Genomic DNA, 11556 nt, shown 5'->3' on the forward strand with positions numbered 1-11556 from the left:
CAACTTTCGGTGGTCTTCGTCCTATTGAGCTCGAATGTCCTTAGGGGCCAACGTCTAGTTGATTTTAGTTAAGCTTAGGATATTTATGCAATGGGGTGATTTTTGGGCTAAGGACGAGTGATGAAATCCCGACCTTATCTTTTTAAATGGGTTCAGCCCTTAGAATATTTTATACTGATGCCTTATACTATATGCAACAATCAAGAGATTTTTTTTTTTAATGTTTTATGACATGACATTAAATTTCATTGAATAGATGATCAAGCAAATTATTTATTTTTTTTTAAATTTTATGAGTTGAAGTTTGAAATTTGAAATTTGAAATTTTAGATTTTTTCTCTTTTTTTTTTGAATAATCACCCTTGATCTTTTCTTAAAGTTTTTTTTTTAAAATTTTCAATTAGCAACAAGGGTTAATGAGATATGATAACAATAAAATTCTGATTCTAAAATAATTAAATGTAGAAAATTCAAAACAGAAAGCAGCAAGGTTTCGTATTAATCTAATGGTCTTAAAAGTTTTCAATCAGACCGTTCAGATGAAAGAAACACAGGTCCTGCACCGAACGACCAAATTTGAGTTCAATCAGACGGTTAATTACTTTGATAATCAGAGTTTGATGCAGACTGTGTAGGGAATAAAAAAACAGCAGTAAAGAATTTTTTTTTTTTTGTTTTCGAAAGAAAAAGACTAACTACTAAAGTACTAATTAAATATAAAATTATACTAATAAATCAGCCGCTCCCCGGCAACGGCGCCAAAAACTTGATGCGCTCGCAAAAATGTTTTCGCAAAACTAATCTCCTAAGTATAGGAGAATCGTACAAGTAGTAAAATCTCGGAAGTCCGAGGTCGAATCCTCAGAGAACGAAATATATATTAGATTATTTAATATAATTTTAGATTAATTAATTCAATAAATTTGTGGATTAAGATGATGTTTTGATTTTCAGAAATTAAAATCGGAGAACAATATAGCAATAAACAAAGTTCAATGAAATAAAGATGGTAGGGATCTGGAATCCCCCTTGACGATATTGCATCCAAGAAATAAACTCTACGGTTTTTGATTTAAAAGTTCAAATGTAGGATAGATCTAATCATGGAATATATTATTTGAACACACGAACTCAATTTCTAAGCATTCGTCGTGCCGGTTATGTCTACGACAAATCAAATAATAAAGTAATCCATGCATCAATAGATATAAACCATTAAAGAACTATCTACAACATAGGCAAGCAAGAAACCAAAATATATCAAAAGATCTAAATTGAATAGAACAATAGTTTAGAGTTTACTCCAAGAAAGTAACAAGTCAAGGGTTCTCTCATCACCCTAGACCAAAGGGATTAGCCGGCCATCAACATGAAAAATCTCCCCTATTCCTGTTCCCTTTTTTTTTTCTTTTTATTTTCGGAAACAGGGCCTCCCCTGTTTCTCTCCTCCTCTATTTTTTTCTTTGTTTTCAAATGAGAGCTCCCCCTTAACCCTTCCCAGCCGAGAGGTATATCAAGCTAGCCTTTCCCCCCCCCTCCTCGCACGCAGTGGAAACGGACGCTGGGATGGATCTCGGGAGATTGCGGACGCACTCGGAAGATCGCGATCGCATGCATTGGGGGATGATGGGCTGCACGCAGAGGCTGGGAGAAGCTGTGACTCGTGAGGCCAATGGGATGAGCGGACGGGGCGTGATCACGGATGCTGAAATCACGGGCTCAAAAGCTGGTTCTTTGCTAGGATGAGATGCGGAGGAGTTGGTAGAAGGGCCTTGGATGCGGGAATCTGAGATCTGGAAGGTGGATCACGGACGCCTGCGGGATCTGGGGAAGGCTGAAGATCGTGCGATTCGGAAGCATGGGATGGTTGGATCTTGTACGCGGGAACACCGGAGAAAGCTGGGAACGCGGACGAGATCGGCGGAAGAAAAGGAACTTTGCTGGGGGCTGAGACGCGGACGGTGAGGCACGAAACCATCACGGACGGCTGGGATGCTCCAACGCGTGAGATCTGGACGTGGAGGATCACTCGCGGGAGAAGCGGAAGAAGAGGTGGACGGCTGCGGGATGCTGGGAAGATCCAATGCTTAGAGCAGGAAGATTGCACGCGGGAGAGGCGGACTCGGGGAAGATGAGATTTGGAAGGTGGATCACTGGATTCGGATGCTTCGGATGCTTCGTGGATGCGGCAGATGATGCGGGGGTGACTGCTGGGATGAATGAACTCCAAAAGCCTTTGAAATGGGGAAAAGAAGAGGATGCTCGTTTCTTCCACGCGGGCGGACACGTGGAATAGATGCTTGGGCTTGCAGAAGAATGAAGCTGCGACGAAGTATACGGCTGAACTTGATCTCCTTCTAGTGTGCAACTGGGGTCGACCCATACAGTTGGCTGGTCACCTGCAGTGATGCATATTTTTGGACCCAATGTGCATTTTAGCTTTGATTTCCGATCACCTGCACCCCACAAAAATATAATATTAATACAGCACTTCTATCATTATTTGTTAGCAATAATACTAATTTAAGTGATGTGTAGATCGCACTTTTGTGCTCTCATCACACCCCCCAACTAGCTTATTGCTAGTCTCTTGCAATTAACGAGCAAATGATAATCTGAGAGTGCAAAAGGTGTGGTTTAACCTATGACATTTTATTAAAACTAAAAACACAAAACTAAGATACGTACCCACTTTCGTAGGGCATCACGATTGCACTTAGCACGTGCAACAAGTCGTTAAACCCCTAGGTTACCCTAGTGGATGAGGGTTGTCTCGTGAGGATTTGTAGTGATGTTACCTACAAACATCATGAATGATATGACATGAGATTCTAATAATAAAAATATGAAATAAATCTTAAGCTAATACACATGTAATTAATTGATATATATTTTCAAGCATGGCAACTGTCAAAGTGAAGAAATATGAAAATGTAGTGTGCATAAAATAGCATGACTTTCTCAGAGTACTAATACCTCCACCACAATAGGGCACCGCTTGAGTTTTAGGTGCACTACTCAAGTTCACAAGTATTTTCTACAATTTGTTAGAACCTGATCTATCTATAATAGAAAAGGGTATACATTCAAGTTTCTTTGATGGCCCTCTGTTGATCAAGTAGGCAGCAGTGTTAACTGCTTCCGCCCAAAACTGCTGTGGCAATCCAGCATGTATCCTCATACTTCTGGCATGCTCATTAATTGTTCTGTTCATCCTTTCAGCAACTCATTTTGTTGTGGTGTTCCTGGAACTGTCCTCTGCCTGACGATCTCAGCCTCTGCACAGTGGTCCTCAAACTTCCTGCTATAATACTCACCACCGTTGTCCGATCTCAGGCATTTCAACCTCCTTCCTGTCTCGAGTTCTACCATCACCTGCCATCTCCTGAAGACCACAAATACCTCTGACTTGTGCTTCAAGAAGAACACCCAAAGCTTCCTGGTAGCATCATCAATAAAAGTAACATAGTACTGAGATCCACCAATGGAAGAAACCGGTGCAGGCCCCCACACGTCTGTGTGCACGAGATCTAGCTTTTCTTGCTTCCGAGGTTTACCTTCTTTGTTGAATGAAACACGCTTCTGCTTTTCGAGAACACAATCCTCACAGAAGTCCATCTCAACACTCCTGAGACCCTGCAGCTTTTCCAACTGGTGTGAGGATGATAGTGGTATTTTGATGATTAATACAATGATTAAGAGTATGTTACGAGTTAATTCGATACATCATTAATAAGTCTGTCACTCTCGATACATTAGTATAATGAGATTAAGATGTATTTCAATGATTATTAATGAGATAAAATTTGCGATAGGAAAGGGATAGTGAATTCTAAATTCTAATTCGGCAAAGTTTCAAGTGAAACATACTCTTAAGTGGACAATAGTAATTTTCATTGTTTGGAGTATGTAGCACTACCATGACATATATTCAAAATTGTTTAAAGTTTATTTTATTGATTATATGGATGAATCTAACCTTAAGTTGCAGCAAAGTGTGGATTGAGTCGACCCCAAGATTGATTGAGTCGACCCCGGCACATCAAGAAACCATCTGGCACACTTCTGCAAAAATGGCACGGATGAACAGTACTTGGGTTGACCCAATCCTCAAGCCTCAAGAAAACAGTTCTCCGGAAACCCTGATAGGGTCGACCCAAATGAAACTTGAGTCGACCCCAAGTTAACATGAGTCGACCCAAAGGCAATGACATTCAAAAATAGGTTCTCTGAAAACCCTGAGAGGGTCGACCCAAGTGGAAGTTGAGTCGACCCAACTGAACCTTGAGTCGACCCAAAAAGTGTTGAGTCGACCCAAGTGAAGGAAGGCTGAAATACAAGGTTCTGTGATTTCTGAGAGGGTCGACCCCAATGATGCTTGAGTCGACCCAAGTGAAAGTTGGGTCGACCCCAGTAAAAGTTGAGTCGACCCGAGCACGGGCAGAAGCATAACGGCTAGTTCTGCAGAAGTACTTTCAGACCTCCCAACAGTGAGTAACAGCTAGTTTTTGAATTCTAACCATTAGGGCTTGTCCAATGAATGAAGAAAACTATTTAAAGTGATACTATTCATCAGAGGAAACATCCTTTTGCAAAATATCAAAGCTTACACAAGAAAGACAAGTGCCCTAATCTTCTTCATCCAAGTGCTTCATTCAAGAGTCAAAAGGAAGTGGTTGAGCAGATTCCAAGAGATATTAAGAGCTCCATCCACCCTTGAAGAGTGAAGCATTCTTGACAAAGAAGAGAGAAGTCTCATCAAGCGATAACTATTCTCTAAACTCTTCTTTGTAGCTTATATATGTTATATTTGCTCATCTAGGAGCTTCAACTTTCTTCTTTCTTTTTATTGATCACCTTGTAAAGATTTGTTGGTGAGCCCGCAAAACCAACGGTGTAGGTTTATTGGTGAATCCGTAAAACCAATTGTGAAGGTTCGTTGGTGAGCCCGTAAAACCAACATAGGTTCTTGGTGATCCCGGAAAATCAAAGTGTAAAGATTTTTGGATTGTGAGCCCAGAAAACAATCCAACTGTAATCCGCGGGATTATACTGAATTCCCAAGGGGTCGCTTGGGGAGTGGACGTAGGTGCTTAGGAAAGCACCGAACCACTATACTTCTTGTGTGTTTGTATTGTGCATTGTTCTAATTTCACTCACTCATCAATTGACTAAAGTAAGATAGTAAAAATCAAGAGAAACCAATTCACCCCCCCCTCTTGGCTTGTCACCTTGGGCAACATGGTGCATCACCTCCAGTCCCTGATAACTCATGTGCCCAAGTCTGCAATGCCATAACTTGGCGTCCACATCTGCTGCAGCAACTCCAATAGAGTTCTCCGTGCCGTTGGCGACATAAAGTGTCCCAACCTTCTTGCCACTAGCCACCGTCAACGAACCCCTGGATATCTTCCACTGATCAGCTGTGAAAGTAGTCTTGTACCCCTGGCTCGCCAACTATCCAACAGAAATTAGATTTCTCTGCAGTTGAGGCACGTGCCGTACGTCCTCAAGCTCAAGTGAAGATCCAGAAATCAATTTCACTTCCGCGCTTTCCCTTCCTTGTATGGTGCAAGGCTCTCCATCCCCTAGGTAGACTTTGCCGAAGTCTCCCTTCTCATATCCTCCAAGAAGCTTCTATTGGGATGTAGCATGGAAAGACGCGCCCGAGTCTATCACCCAAGACTCGTCACAGGTAGATAAAGATAGAACGAGGGCATCCATGTCACCGTCTTCAGCAAGATTTGCCAGATCCTTGCTGACTCCTTCGGTGTGGTCGCCTTGCTTCCCTTTAGGAGATTTGCAGTCCCTCCTAAAGTGCCCCGTCTTTCCGCAGTTCCAGCACTTCGCTCCCTTGTTCTGAGGTGCTCGAGACCTGCTGGATCTCGACTTCGAGTCGCTTCGAAATCGACCGTCCTTCTTTTGTCTTCCCCGATCAGAGGTGTTTAGTGCACTTCCAGACGACTCCGTAGCTCCAGAAGATTTTCTTCTTGCTTCTTCACTCAGAAGCACTCCCACAACATCATCAAAGATCAACTTTCCTGTCGCCGAAGAGTTGCTCACCGCCATCACCAGGCCCTCCCAGCTATCAGGCAATCTGGAGAGGATTAGCAATGCCCGAATCTCATCGTCAAAACTAATCTTCACTGACTCCAACTGGGCCATGAGTCCATTGAACTCGTTGAGGTATTCTGCTATGCTGCCGCCATTTTTCATACGAAGATTAAACAACCTCTTCATGAGAAATACCTTGTTTGATGCTGAGGGTTTCTCATACATCCGCGACAATGTTGCCATCAACTCCATCGTCGTCTTCTCATTTTTGATGTTGAATGCCACTTGGGATGCAAGTGACAATCTAATGGTGCCGAGCGTCTTCCAATCGAGGACCTCCCAGTCTTCATCAGGCATCTTCTCTGGTTTCTTCGCTCCACCTCCAAGAGGTAAATAGAGATCCTTCTGGTAAAGGTAATCCTCTATTTGCATCTTCCAAAACCCAAAGTTCGTGCCATTGAACTTCTTCGCAACTTTCCTTCATCCGCCATCGCAGAATACCAATAGCTCTGATACCACTTGTTGTCGGCGACTGCGCTGGAACCCACTCACACCGGCATCACCAACGTCGGACAAGCAAAGAGAAGATAAACGGATAAGCATTCTCTCGCTCCCTCAACACCGGGCTCAAGGATCACTGCTTCGCTCCACTACGAAGGGCAAAAGATTACCCCTAGATCAGTAGGGTAAAATACTTGAGCATCGCAGCGGATTATCAAACCAAAGGAAGAAGTAGGAAAAAAGTAGCAAAGCAAACACAAAGATGTAACGAGGTTCGGCTACAAGTAGCCTACGTCCTCCACCGCTCCAAATCTCAATTAGGATGAACTGATTACAGAGATAGCACACACCCGAATGATCACAAGCGATCGCTCTACAAGAGATTCATACAGAATTTCCTTTGCACAAGAAGTAGGATCCCAATCCTCTTCTTCTCTAGAATCCAGCCTCACAAAATAAACAAAAGTCTCTCTCAAAGTATATTGGAATCGATTACCCTAGGGCTCTCATGAGTCCTATATATAGTCTCAAGATTCTTAGATGATCATAGCCGTCGAAACGCCACCAAAAATACCAAAGAAAACTCGTCCGTACGATTTTCCGCGAGCTCGGGTCGACTCGACTGTAGTTCGGGTCGACTCGGGCACGTCTGGACCACTTCTAGTATAATCTCGGGTCGACTCGACTGCTCCCGAGTCGACTCGACGGGCCTTTCTCCTCCCGGGTCGACTCGACGGGCCTCGAGTCGACTCGACTGTTCCCGAGTCGACTCGACTGTAGTTCGAGTCAACTCTGACAGTCCGCCAGACAGAACTGTGCAGAATTGATTCTCCTTCAATTCTCTTCATCACCAATGGTCTCCACATACCCCAACATTTGCATGCCTCTCCAAAAGAAAAAAAAATTAAGAACACAGATCCTGATGCAATGCTATGCGGTGGACTCCAAACCCTAGATCCATTTACTCTGATAAATTATAATTCATACTCATAGATTAATTTAGTTAAATCAAGTTAGCAAATTCTTCTTCTTGATTTATTTTTAAAGAAAAATAACTTATTCTCCAATCTCTATGGACCGACACCCGTAATCACTATCCTACAGGATACGTGCTATTGCGTGGTTTATTTTTGAAATTGAAATAACCGATCACATTGTACCTTTTGGTTTGGAACACTGAACGTAATGTGAGAAAAGATAATAATATGAAATAGATTCAGGCTCGCAGTCGAACTTTGTTAAGGACCCTGCCAGTGGAGGCTAATAATATGAAAGATAATTATTTTTCTCTCTTACTAATTTTTTGATTTTTCTTTTGGTATTATTTGATCAGAAATCGAAGAGAAAATCTGGGACGATAAAAAAAAAGAAACTACTGAAAAAGGAATACTGTAGAGGTTTGCCAAAAAAAAAAATTAAAATTGCTGGTGAAATTTCCTTTGGTAATCTTTAAACCTTTCTTGTTTAAATTGATTTTCAATTAGCTTGAAATTTTGTGGTGATTGTTTGATTTTAATTTCAGCAAAAGTGTGAATGCATGCTTGCTACACATACACCAATTAATCCACACATAGTAAGGGCAATCATCCCAACAAGATAGGAACTGGATTTCATCACCAGATTCTTGCCCAGATTAGGTGAACCAATTCGCACATAGCTATCACTTTAATTAAAATCAATTAGACGTCGGCCCCTAGGGATATTCGAGCTCAATAGGACGAAGATCACCGAAAGTTGCACCAATTTCGCTCTGTAGCTCAGTTGATGTCTAGGCAAGCTTTGTCCCTATAAGGAAGACAGTTCATCTGTTCGAGGCAAGTAGTTTTTAAGTGGGATCTTTGCGAACGCATCGTGACCCTCCCACTTACCTGGGAGCTTAACTGGTCAACTCAGTTCATTAGACCGGATTGGAGGCTTAGGTGCCCTCTTCAAACCAGTTAGGAGCTGTCTAGTAATTTTAGGGCAAATACAAGAATTTGATGTGTTTTTCTTTTATTGAATGCTTGACTGATCAAGTACTAGTGTATGCAGGGGAGTCGTTCTAGAGCACATGACCTATTACCTTTTGCCCTAAAATAGAACGGACCCTTAGGAATATTCGAGCTGAGATCAGAACATTAGAATCATCCCCACCTTCTGAGATGGCTGAAAAACAACCTGATGACCCAAAGATTGAGTTAAAGATTGATTTTGATGATCACAAAATCTTGTAGTATAATTACTAATGCTTGTGTTGCAAGAAGAAAGATAATTTATTTTGCAAGGAACATAGCAAGTTGGAAAAATACAAGAAGGCCTCAAAAGCTCTCAAGAAAAGTTAGAAGAAAGCTACAATTTATTGGCCCAAGTTTCAAGTTCAAAGGATTTAAGTTGGAGGAGCAAATTCAAAGAAAGATTCAAAAGAATAGTCCTCGAGTCGACTCCGGGAAGTTTAGAGTCGACTCTGGCACTCTAGAGTTTCAAGACACAGTGTTCGAGTCGACTCCGATACTCTACGAGTCGACTCCGACTGAGAATAAACAAAAAAACAGAAAGTTGATTTTCAGCGCTACAGTGATCTCGAGTCGACTCCAACTTCAGTGCTACAGTGCGGAGCCGACTCCCAGCTACAGTGCCGACAGACTACTATTCACAAGTGACTCCCGTTTCAGCCGAGTCGACTCCTACTTCAGCCGAGTCGACTCCAGCACGCTGGGAGGCATAACGGCTAGTTTTTTCTTGGTTCCAACGGCTCTATTTTTGTCTCTAATGGCTAGATTTTTGTTGGCACTCCCTCTAAAGCTATAAAATCAAGAGGAGAGCTAGGGGAGAAGGTATGGAAGTGGGAGAGAACATTTAGGGAAGAGATTTCAAAGAGTTTACAAGGAAAATCTTCCATAAGCACAAAAGGGCCATTCAAAGTAAAATAGAGAGAAGAAGAGCATCCAAGTGAATCCCAAAGCTTCCTCTTCATCCGTGTGCTGCCTCGGTGATCCTCTACTTCGTGCAAAATCAGAAAAGGGTCAAGTAAAGAAGAAGCCGAGTTCCTCCATCTACAAATTTGTTAGAGGGCTTCATCTCTTTACTTTACTTATTTATATTTGCTATATTTGCTTATTTGAGAAGCTTGTATTTGATTTAAACTCTTGCTCTAATATCTTGTAACTTGATTCAATCAAGGGATTGAATCAAGGGGTTAAGGTTTGTTGGTGAGCCAAAGGAAAAAACCAACTTTGTAAGGTTGTGGTTGGTGAGCCCTTGGGAAAACCAACTGTGTTGATTGTGAACCCGAAAAACAATCGTTGTAAGGTTGTGGTTGGTGAGCCTTTGGAAAAACCAACTGGGTTGGATTGTGAGCCCGTGAAAACAATCGGTTGGTTCTAGTCGGTGAGCCTGTGAAAACTGACCGAGTTCGTTGTGATCTCGCAAAACAACAAGTTGGGTTGTGAGCTTGTAAAACAACCGACTGTAATCTGAGGGATTATAGTGAAATTCCCAAGAGGTCTTGGGGAGTGGATGTAGGTGCTGGGTGCACCGAACCACTATACATCTTTGTGTTTGTGATGCCTTATCTCTTGTATTTCATGCCTTACATTCATGCTTAATTGTGTAATATCTCTAGCTTTGTTTTCTATTGAGTTATAAGTGATTGTTTAGAATTTGCTTAGCTTCCACTCCATTCTTACCATACACATAGATTAAAATTGATCATACAACTAAAAGTTAATTTTAGATCAATTGCACCCTAAAGCCATAGTATAATTGCTCTAGCTTAATTTTTCACTGCTTTACTTGTAATTGCCTAGAGCTTAAGTAAATAACATCTTATTATTCCGCTGCATTCTATTCAAAGTAAAAATTAGGGAACGTAATTTTTAGAAAACCCAATTCACCCCCCCTCTTGGGTTGTCACCTTGGGCAACAAGTGGTATCAGAGCAGGTGCTCTAAAGTTAATTGTTGATCTCACGATCCAGAGCCAAAGATCATGACAACTCAAATAGATAGTTTTCTAGAAGAGGGACAATTAATTGATAGACCTCCACTATTTAATGGCATAGACTACATATATTGGAAAGCACGCATGCGCATTTTTATTCAATCACAAAACTATTATTTATGGAATATCATAATAAATGACCTTCACACACTCTCTCAAACTGTTAATGAAAAAGACTTAGCACAATTGAATGATAATGCTATGAACATACTATATTGTGCTATCCATGAAACTATATTTAATAAGATTTCTGCATGCTTATCTGCTAAAGAAATCTGGGATACTTTAAAAAATATTTATGATAAATCTCAGATTAGCTCACATGTGCTTCAATTACATACTAACAGTGAAACTGCAGAATCTCCCTTATCAGCCGAGTCGACTCCCAGTTTGTCCGAGTCGACTCCTAGAGGAAAACAGTCTGAAAGGCAGAGACTCAGATTTTCAGACCCTGTCAGCGAGTCGACTCCAGAAAGGTTCGAGTCGACTCCGATGGTTGCCGAGTCGACTCCCGACGTTTCCGAGTCGACTCCTAAGGGTAATAGAAGAAAGACAGAACGACGTATTTCAGACCCTGCAACCGAGTCGACTCCAGAAGGTTACGAGTCGACTCCGAAGTTTGGCGAGTCGACTCCTAGTTACGTCCGAGTCGACTCTCAGAAGAAAGCAAGACTAAAAGGCAAAGAACCAACTTCGGGGACTCTGAGATCCGAGTCGACTCCGAGGCAGTTCAGCTCCAAAAAACTACAAAAGGTAACTAACTTGTGCTTTATGGCACAAGAAGATAAGGTAAAATCTGAATCTACTTTTACATCAAATGATTCTCAAGAAGAATTCCCTTATGATGAATTATTAAATGCTTTTCATGATTTGTATGGTGAATGTAGAAAATTAGCTATAAAGAATAAAAATCTTAAGAAACTAAATCTGAAAATTTTAAAAGAAAGAAATTCTAGTGATGAGATACAAGATAAACTAAATTCTGAAAATAAAAGCTTAAGGTTAAATTTAGAACAATTGATTC

This window comes from Phoenix dactylifera, chromosome 16 (genome assembly GCF_051530095.1).
Source record: "Phoenix dactylifera cultivar Ajwa chromosome 16, Ajwa_hap1_PhDact_Kaust_v1.1, whole genome shotgun sequence".
NCBI lineage: Eukaryota > Viridiplantae > Streptophyta > Magnoliopsida > Arecales > Arecaceae > Phoenix > Phoenix dactylifera.